This window comes from Sturnira hondurensis, unplaced genomic scaffold (genome assembly GCF_014824575.4).
Source record: "Sturnira hondurensis isolate 20B ecotype Veracruz unplaced genomic scaffold, ASM1482457v3 Scaffold0012012, whole genome shotgun sequence".
NCBI lineage: Eukaryota > Metazoa > Chordata > Mammalia > Chiroptera > Phyllostomidae > Sturnira > Sturnira hondurensis.
Genome location: NW_028084643.1, coordinates 6,250,538 through 6,258,007, shown reverse-complemented (window position 1 = coordinate 6,258,007; position 7,470 = coordinate 6,250,538).

Genomic DNA, 7,470 nt, shown 5'->3' with positions numbered 1-7,470 from the left:
CCTAGACTGTTAGCAGGCAAATATAAAGAAAGATAAATTTAGGCAATAGTTAGACTTGCGTGTTTTGTTGAGAAATAAGGCCTTTATCTTTCTAGTGAAACCTTTTGAAGCCAGGAGAAGTCATTTAAGAGTTTTAAGCAGAGTAAACTTGTGATTCTATTTATTTCTATTTCACAGTGTAATAGACTAGAAGGAGAAGGATACATAAATATCACTGGGATGAAGTTGAGTATGCACTCAACTCAGTAGCAGATTCCTCTGTGATCACCTCTACCCATATGCATTCGAATGTTCCCCTTACTTTTGGTTTCTCTTAGAGCATACCATTGACTAATATCCTGCATTCTCTTTTTCTTCAGAGATATGTAATATTTTCTTGTGACTAAGGAATAAGTGATGTTTGTGTAATTTACATATTTACAAAATACGTAACAAAATATTAACAAAATATTTACAAAATATTAACAGCCTATTTACAAAAGGCTGTTAAAATATTTCTCCTTTTGTGAACATACATTTTTAAGCTGGAAATTTTAATAATTTTAACAAAATTATCTTAACAAAATAATTTTAACTATTTTAATTAAAACAATATATTATGACAGATTTAATAATATATTAAATACATATATGGCAATTCCTCTGTCTTTTCTCAATTCAAACATTAAAGAGATTTAAAAATAACATAAAACAATGTAATTCTTCTACATAAATTTTTGTTCTGGAAGATATATTTTAATAAATTATTATTTATGTTAGCATGTAATGGGTCTATTTTAAAATAAATTAGTAAACAAATAGTTTCTAAAAGTTTTAATTTCTAATATGGAAAACACTCAATAATTTTTAATGAAGAGTGTGTGAGAACAACAACAAAAACAAAAAAATTGAGAACAATTTTGCTAGAATAACCACGTAGTTGAAATCCTACATTTGATTTAAATTTCACTTCTGGTAAAACTTTTTATTTATGTTGTGAGCTAGTTTCCCTAGGCTAGAAGTAACTACTTCCCTTCTCTTAGTGCCATAATACTTGATTTGTACAACATCACTTATTACGATTTATTGTGGCATCTTATTACCATTTATTTAATATCCTACAACCATATAAGCTTCATGAGGGTAGGATCTATGTCTGATTTATCTTTGTGTCTCCTGACGCATCTATCACAGTTGTAGCACTAAATAAATAATAGTCCAAAGAACACAACACATGAAAGTGAGCACATGAAAATTTTTATTACCAGGACCCCTGGTATTTGGCATCTGAATCATGCTTCTTCACTGTATTTCATCATCAGACCTAGATGCAAGATGCTAGGTGCTACCTCTCCCTTCCTTCTGTCCCATGTTTCAGATCCCAAGTAGTAGCAATATCAGATAAATTTTCAAATTAATCAGAAGAACAAGCATCAGTTCCCAAGAGTCTCTGGGAAACCAGCCAATAACTAAGGAATCTATTATTCTAGTCACTGTAGACCAAATGAGAGAAATACAGAGAGAATGGGGGAAAAGCAACATTATCTATTTGAATTACATATAACTTTTATCTCCCAAATCAAAATTCTTTTTAAAATTATATTTTATTGCTATTCTATTATAGTTCCCCCAGTTTTTTCCCCTTTACCCCCCTCTGCCCATCCCACTCCACTGCTCTCACAGTCAATTCCCACACTGTTGTCCATGTCTGTGGGCCATTCATATGTGTCTGTGACCAGAGGTAGGGGAGAGGGGCATCATGGTGGAAAGGAAGGGAAGGGACTAGAAAAATCCATATGCTTAATGATAATTCATATTCTCATTAATCAGGGGTCACTAAAGATCCCTTAATATGTGGTCATGGACATGATAAATGAAAAATTAGGGGCATCAATGAACACTAAGTATTTAAAGATGTTAATATGTTATCTTACAAAAGAAATTTAATTTCTTCTCTTTTTTTATTTAAAGCAGTTATTGAAATTCTTATATAACCTGAATCTGATTTTTAGATACAAAACAAAACAAAACAAAAAGCCTCCTCATAAAAGAAATCTCAGCTGAAAATCCTAAGATGATGAGTTTTATGTTTTCAATTCACTAAAAATATGAGTTCTCATTAATTTTCTCCATCATATGCAATCAATTTGTTAAATATGAGAATCACAGTGACCAGTAGAAGGTAGTCTTTCACTACAAGGAATTGTTTCTTAAACTCCAACTCTTTGCTATACTGTATATTTTTTCCCAATAGAATAAAAAGCTATTTTATTGGTATAAATTGGATCTATTAATATCTGATTTAAGTGTTTGCTCTAGTGATTCATCCTGAAGAAAGAAGAGGCAGGGCCACATAGCACTTTGTCAATAGGTCAATAGGTCTTTGTTCCCTGAGAGGAAAAAAGAACTATATTCTTCTTTTCTGAAATACCCTTGCACATTGCACTAAGAATAAAATACAAAGTGGTGCTTTAGGAATTGTCAAGGCCTACATGCAGTCAGCTATAGTTGAACCATTCTTTCAGATCATTTCTTGCTATGAAAATCCATGTACCACAGATAAAGAAAAAACTAAATATTAAACTATAAGGAAAAGTAAAATGTCGACATCAAAAAAGCCTCAAAAAAAGACTGGCTTGGGCCTGAGGTGACTATTGGATTGAAAACTTCCATGTGCCTTTTCTCTCTCTCTTTCCCACTCAACAGTGGCCAGTGTGACATTTAAGGCCAGTTAACTTGATCATATCATCTTCTTCCTAAAAAGCACTTAACAGAGACTTCCGGCAAGATGGAGGCATAGGTGGAAACACTGTGCCTTCTCCCACAACCAAGTTTGAATACAACAAAGGTCTGGAGAACAAAGACACAGCCAAAGAACAGAAAATTGAATTATACGGAAGTCCGACAACAACTAACCTTTCAACCTGGATGGTAAGAGGGGCGGAGCCAGCAGCAGAGCAGGGTCCGGCAGGACAGATCCCACGACCTAGGCACGCAAGTGGCCAGGACCCAGTCAGGGTGTGGGGCAGAGTGACCTCGGTCGCACATTCGAGCACAGTGAGATGGACCACGCAGGCCCCGGGGAGTGAGGGCTGACGGCGGTGGCACACTTGCGTGCAGTGGGATGAAACGTGGGGGACCCGGTGATGGTGGCAGCTGCTGCACCTGTGGGGGCCACAGCCGGAGGTGGCAGACGGGTCGCCATTGCTCCTCGTTGACCCCGCCCCCACATACAGCGTCACAACCCAGCGACTGAGTTGCCCTGCTCTGGTGAACACCTAGGACTCCGATCCTGCTACGTAACAGGCATGAACAGACCAAAAGATGGCACAAGAAGGACTCAAAGTCCCAGAGCCAATAACTCTAAGCGACCAACAGATTGCCAGCCTCTCAGAAGCCCAATTTAAGACACTATTTATCAGGATGCTCACAGAACTGGTTGATTATAGTCACAAATTAGAGGAACATATGAAGGCTAAACTAATTGAAATGGAGATGTCCAGGAAGCCAATAGTGATGGAAAGGAAACTGGGACTCAAATCAATGGAGTGGACCAGAAGGAAAAATGAAACATCCAACCAGAAAGGAATGAAGAAATGAGAATTAAAAAAAATGAGGAGAGGCTTAGGAACCACCAGGCAATCTTTAAATGTTCCAACATCCGGATTATAGGGGTACCAGAAGGGGGAAAGAAACAGCCATGAGTGGAAAACTTATTTGAACAAATAATAAAGGAGAACTTCCCCAGTCTGGCAAAGGAAATAGACTTCCAGGAAATCCAGGAAGATCAGAGAGTCCCAAAGAAGTTGGACCCAAGAAGGAACACACCAAGGCACATCAGAATTACATTAGCTAAGATTAAAATGAAGGAGAGAATCCTAGAAGCAGCAAAAGATAAGGGGACAGTCATCTACAAAGGAATACCCAACAGACTATCAGCGGATTTCTCAACAGAGACCTTACAGGCAAGAAGGGGCTGGAAAGAAATATTCCAAGTCATGAAATCCAAAGACCTACAGCCAAGATTGCTTTATCCAGCAAAGCGTTCATTTAGAATGGAAGACAGATACAGTACTTCTCAGATAAGGCCAAGTTCAAGGAGTTCTCATTCACCAAGCCCTTATTATATGAAATGCTAAAGAGACATATATAAGAAAAAGATGAAAAATATGAACAGTGAAAGGACAGCAAGCTCACAGTTATTAACAGCCACACCTAAAACAAAAGCAAACCAAGAGGACAGCTAGATCAGGAGTGGAACCATATAAATTGAAGAACACATGGAGGGTTAGTAACAGGGGAGTGGGAGGAGGAGAAGGGGGGAGAAGGTACAGAAAATAGCATAGACAGTAGGTAGAAAATAGATAGGGGGGAGGGCAAGAATAGTGGGGGAAATACAGAATCTAAAGAACTTGAAACATGTGGTTATAAACTAAGGGGGGGGGAATGGTGGGGGAGGGAGTGTGTGGGTGGAGGGGAATGAAGGGGGGGAATAGAACAACTGTAATGGTATAATCAATAAAATATATATTTTTAAAAAGCACTTACCATTTTTCATTGTTCTGAGGATAAAATTCAAAATGTTAATACAGTTTCCCAGTCTCATTGATCCAACCTGGCCCATGGCTCCAATTCCATTTCTTAATTTATTCACTGGACTTTAAAAAACGTTCTTAAAACTGCCTCAAGGTCTTTACACAACTCACTTCTTCTTTAAAAGTCTCTCTGCTATTTTCTACATTTGACATAATACTTAATTAGTCTTTAAGTTACTGTTTAAATGTAATTTCTCAAGACAAAGATTCCCCAATGCCTCAATATAAGTAGGGTCTTGCAACTTTTCTTATATGCTTACATATTCCTTTACATTATTTATTAAAATTTATAATTGTATATGTACCCACACATTTCTCCAGTGGACTGAATGTGTTTCCTTACTGGGCTGAAAGCTTCCTAAAAAAATAAACATGTTTTCACGGTTTCCCATTGAGTGAGATGAGCAGAGTCCAATGACTGCTACTAAGTACTAAACAGGTCTTTCCAATTTGATAACACTTTAATTAAGAGACTTCCAGATGATCATGCTGCATATTAGCAGAACTTAACTCATTTTCTCATAAAGCTCTGTAGAAAGTTCAAATCTGGTAACCTTTTAAAGAGAAGAAAACATTCCAAATTCCAGTGCAAAGCTACCATCCACATTGACCAAGGAGATGAACCAAAAAACTTTTCCTTGTTGATATTTCTGGACTTTTCTGAATTCTGGAGGAAGGCAGAAAAAGCTATTATCTCAAGTATAATTTCCTTTAGGTAATGTCATCTGGAAATAATGGTGGCCACCAGACCACTTTTTTTGAACCCACAAGAAAACATTTTTCCACAAACAGGTTCTTTTCAAATCTTTACAGAGACCACATGTCAGACATCCCAGCACTCTGGTGGTTGGAGATTGTTGACATTTACCATGTTTCCCAGAGTGTGTTGTGGAGAAGGATGAAGTCATAAAAGGCTCCGTAAAAAACCCTGGGGCGCAGCATTTTACAGCATTGTACAGGAGGAACTGGTTCTCCTAAAGACAATATCTGATTATGATGTCCTAGCCACTTCTGAATAGCTTTCTGCACTGTGGTATTGTCTATCTTCTGGAAGAGAGAAAGCCTCTTTGAATATGATTCAGTTGTCTCTTCATTAAATGAGTTATTTAATCTGATCTCTTTGTCTTGATTTGGACCTTCATGTCAAATCATCTACTTTTCCATGCTCCTTCTAATCATTTCACAGCTAAATTAGTGCAAATAAATAATGAATTTACAAATTATCTGACACCATAATAAAACAATAATTTAATTAATTTACTATCAGGGGCTTTCTACAGACAATTGTAAATTTATAACATAAACTAATGGTATTTATTAATGTGGAAAGTTTTACTATTTTAACATATTATTTTAATAAGGAGACTTTAATAATTCTCATCTGCATAAACAAGAGGATTTAGGTCAGGCAAAGACTGCACTGAATTTCAGTGCCGTTCGTTTCCTATGAAGTTCTTTCATTTCACTTTATGTAGCATTAAGAATATTTAGTAACTCTTTAAGCTATAACAGTTTAAATATTCATGATAACTTTAGTAATTATTTACTCACATATCAGAGGCATAAACATACCCAGAAGTCTCTGGTATCACCTCTCACTTGATCACAGATTGAAAACTTTCTTCTTCTAAAGTTGCCTTCTGTGTATATGCTATGTTTATCTCTTCTACTGTTTCCCTAAGTGGATTCTTACATGCTAACAATTTCTATAGAACACTGGGTGGACCATGATATGGTAGGGACTGTAAAATAATCAGGAATTTTTGCTTGGTAAACCTATGATTTGGGCAAATAATAGCCAATTATTTATTGCATAAAATGTAAATATTATAGATATAATTAACTTTCCTCTGAAATCCATTGGATAATTTGTGCAATATGTATCTTTATGGGTACTGTCTACATTGGTGGTAATAATAGTAATGGTTTGCATTATTTATTATCATTTAGAAGATTCCACCTTCTAGATCTCAGACAGTTTCCTCTTGGGCCAGCTCCAACCAAACCATAGAGCAATAAAAATTTGGAAATACAGTTGTCAGTATAACCACAATGACACAGCACAATTCACCACAACTCACCTAAAATGTAAATAAAATAAAGTTTGTGGAAAAATGAGTGGGTAGAAGAATGCATGCTTCTTAAGAACAATGATTCAAGGGGCTAATTGAGGTGGAAGAAGAAATAGAAGTGTGGAGCAGAAATAGTTGGAGCTCTAAGCTGTAAGTAAAATTTCAAATCAAGTCCTTGAAAACATAGGTTTTCCACTTATTTGCAGGCTAATGTCCAAGATTGTGGCAAGGTAGATATACTTTGGTTTCTCAAAAAAAGACAACCAAAAAAGGATAACAACCAATTTAAAAACAAAACAAAACAAAAAAACAACAACCAGAACTGCCAGAAAATTGAATGCCATGGAACTCAGACAACCAAAGAATTAATAAAGAAACATTCACCCTGAGTGGTAGGAGGGACAGAGATGAGAAACTGGGGCAGAGAGGACACCTGCCAAGGTGGCAATTGGTGGACATTCCCTCGCAGATAAACTGGGGGGAGCAACTGGACAGTGAGACAGACTGAATAAGCCAGGGTTAAAGTGTGGGAAATTAAAGACTCGAAACGCTGGTTGTAAAAATCTGTGCAGGGTGTAGTGGAAGGAGAAACTCAAAATCTCACAGGAGAGTCTGTTGGAGGAGATCACAGGTGTTTTGAACATACACAAACCTACACACCTGGGGAATCAGCACCAGGGCAGCATATGAAAGGGAAAAATTTGCTTGTGGGTAGCAGGGGAAGTGACTGGGGCATTGTTGCTCTCTGACCCCTCCCCTATATCCAGCACCATGATGCAGTGAAGTGTGTTGCCCCAACCTGGTGAATACCTAAGGCTCCACCC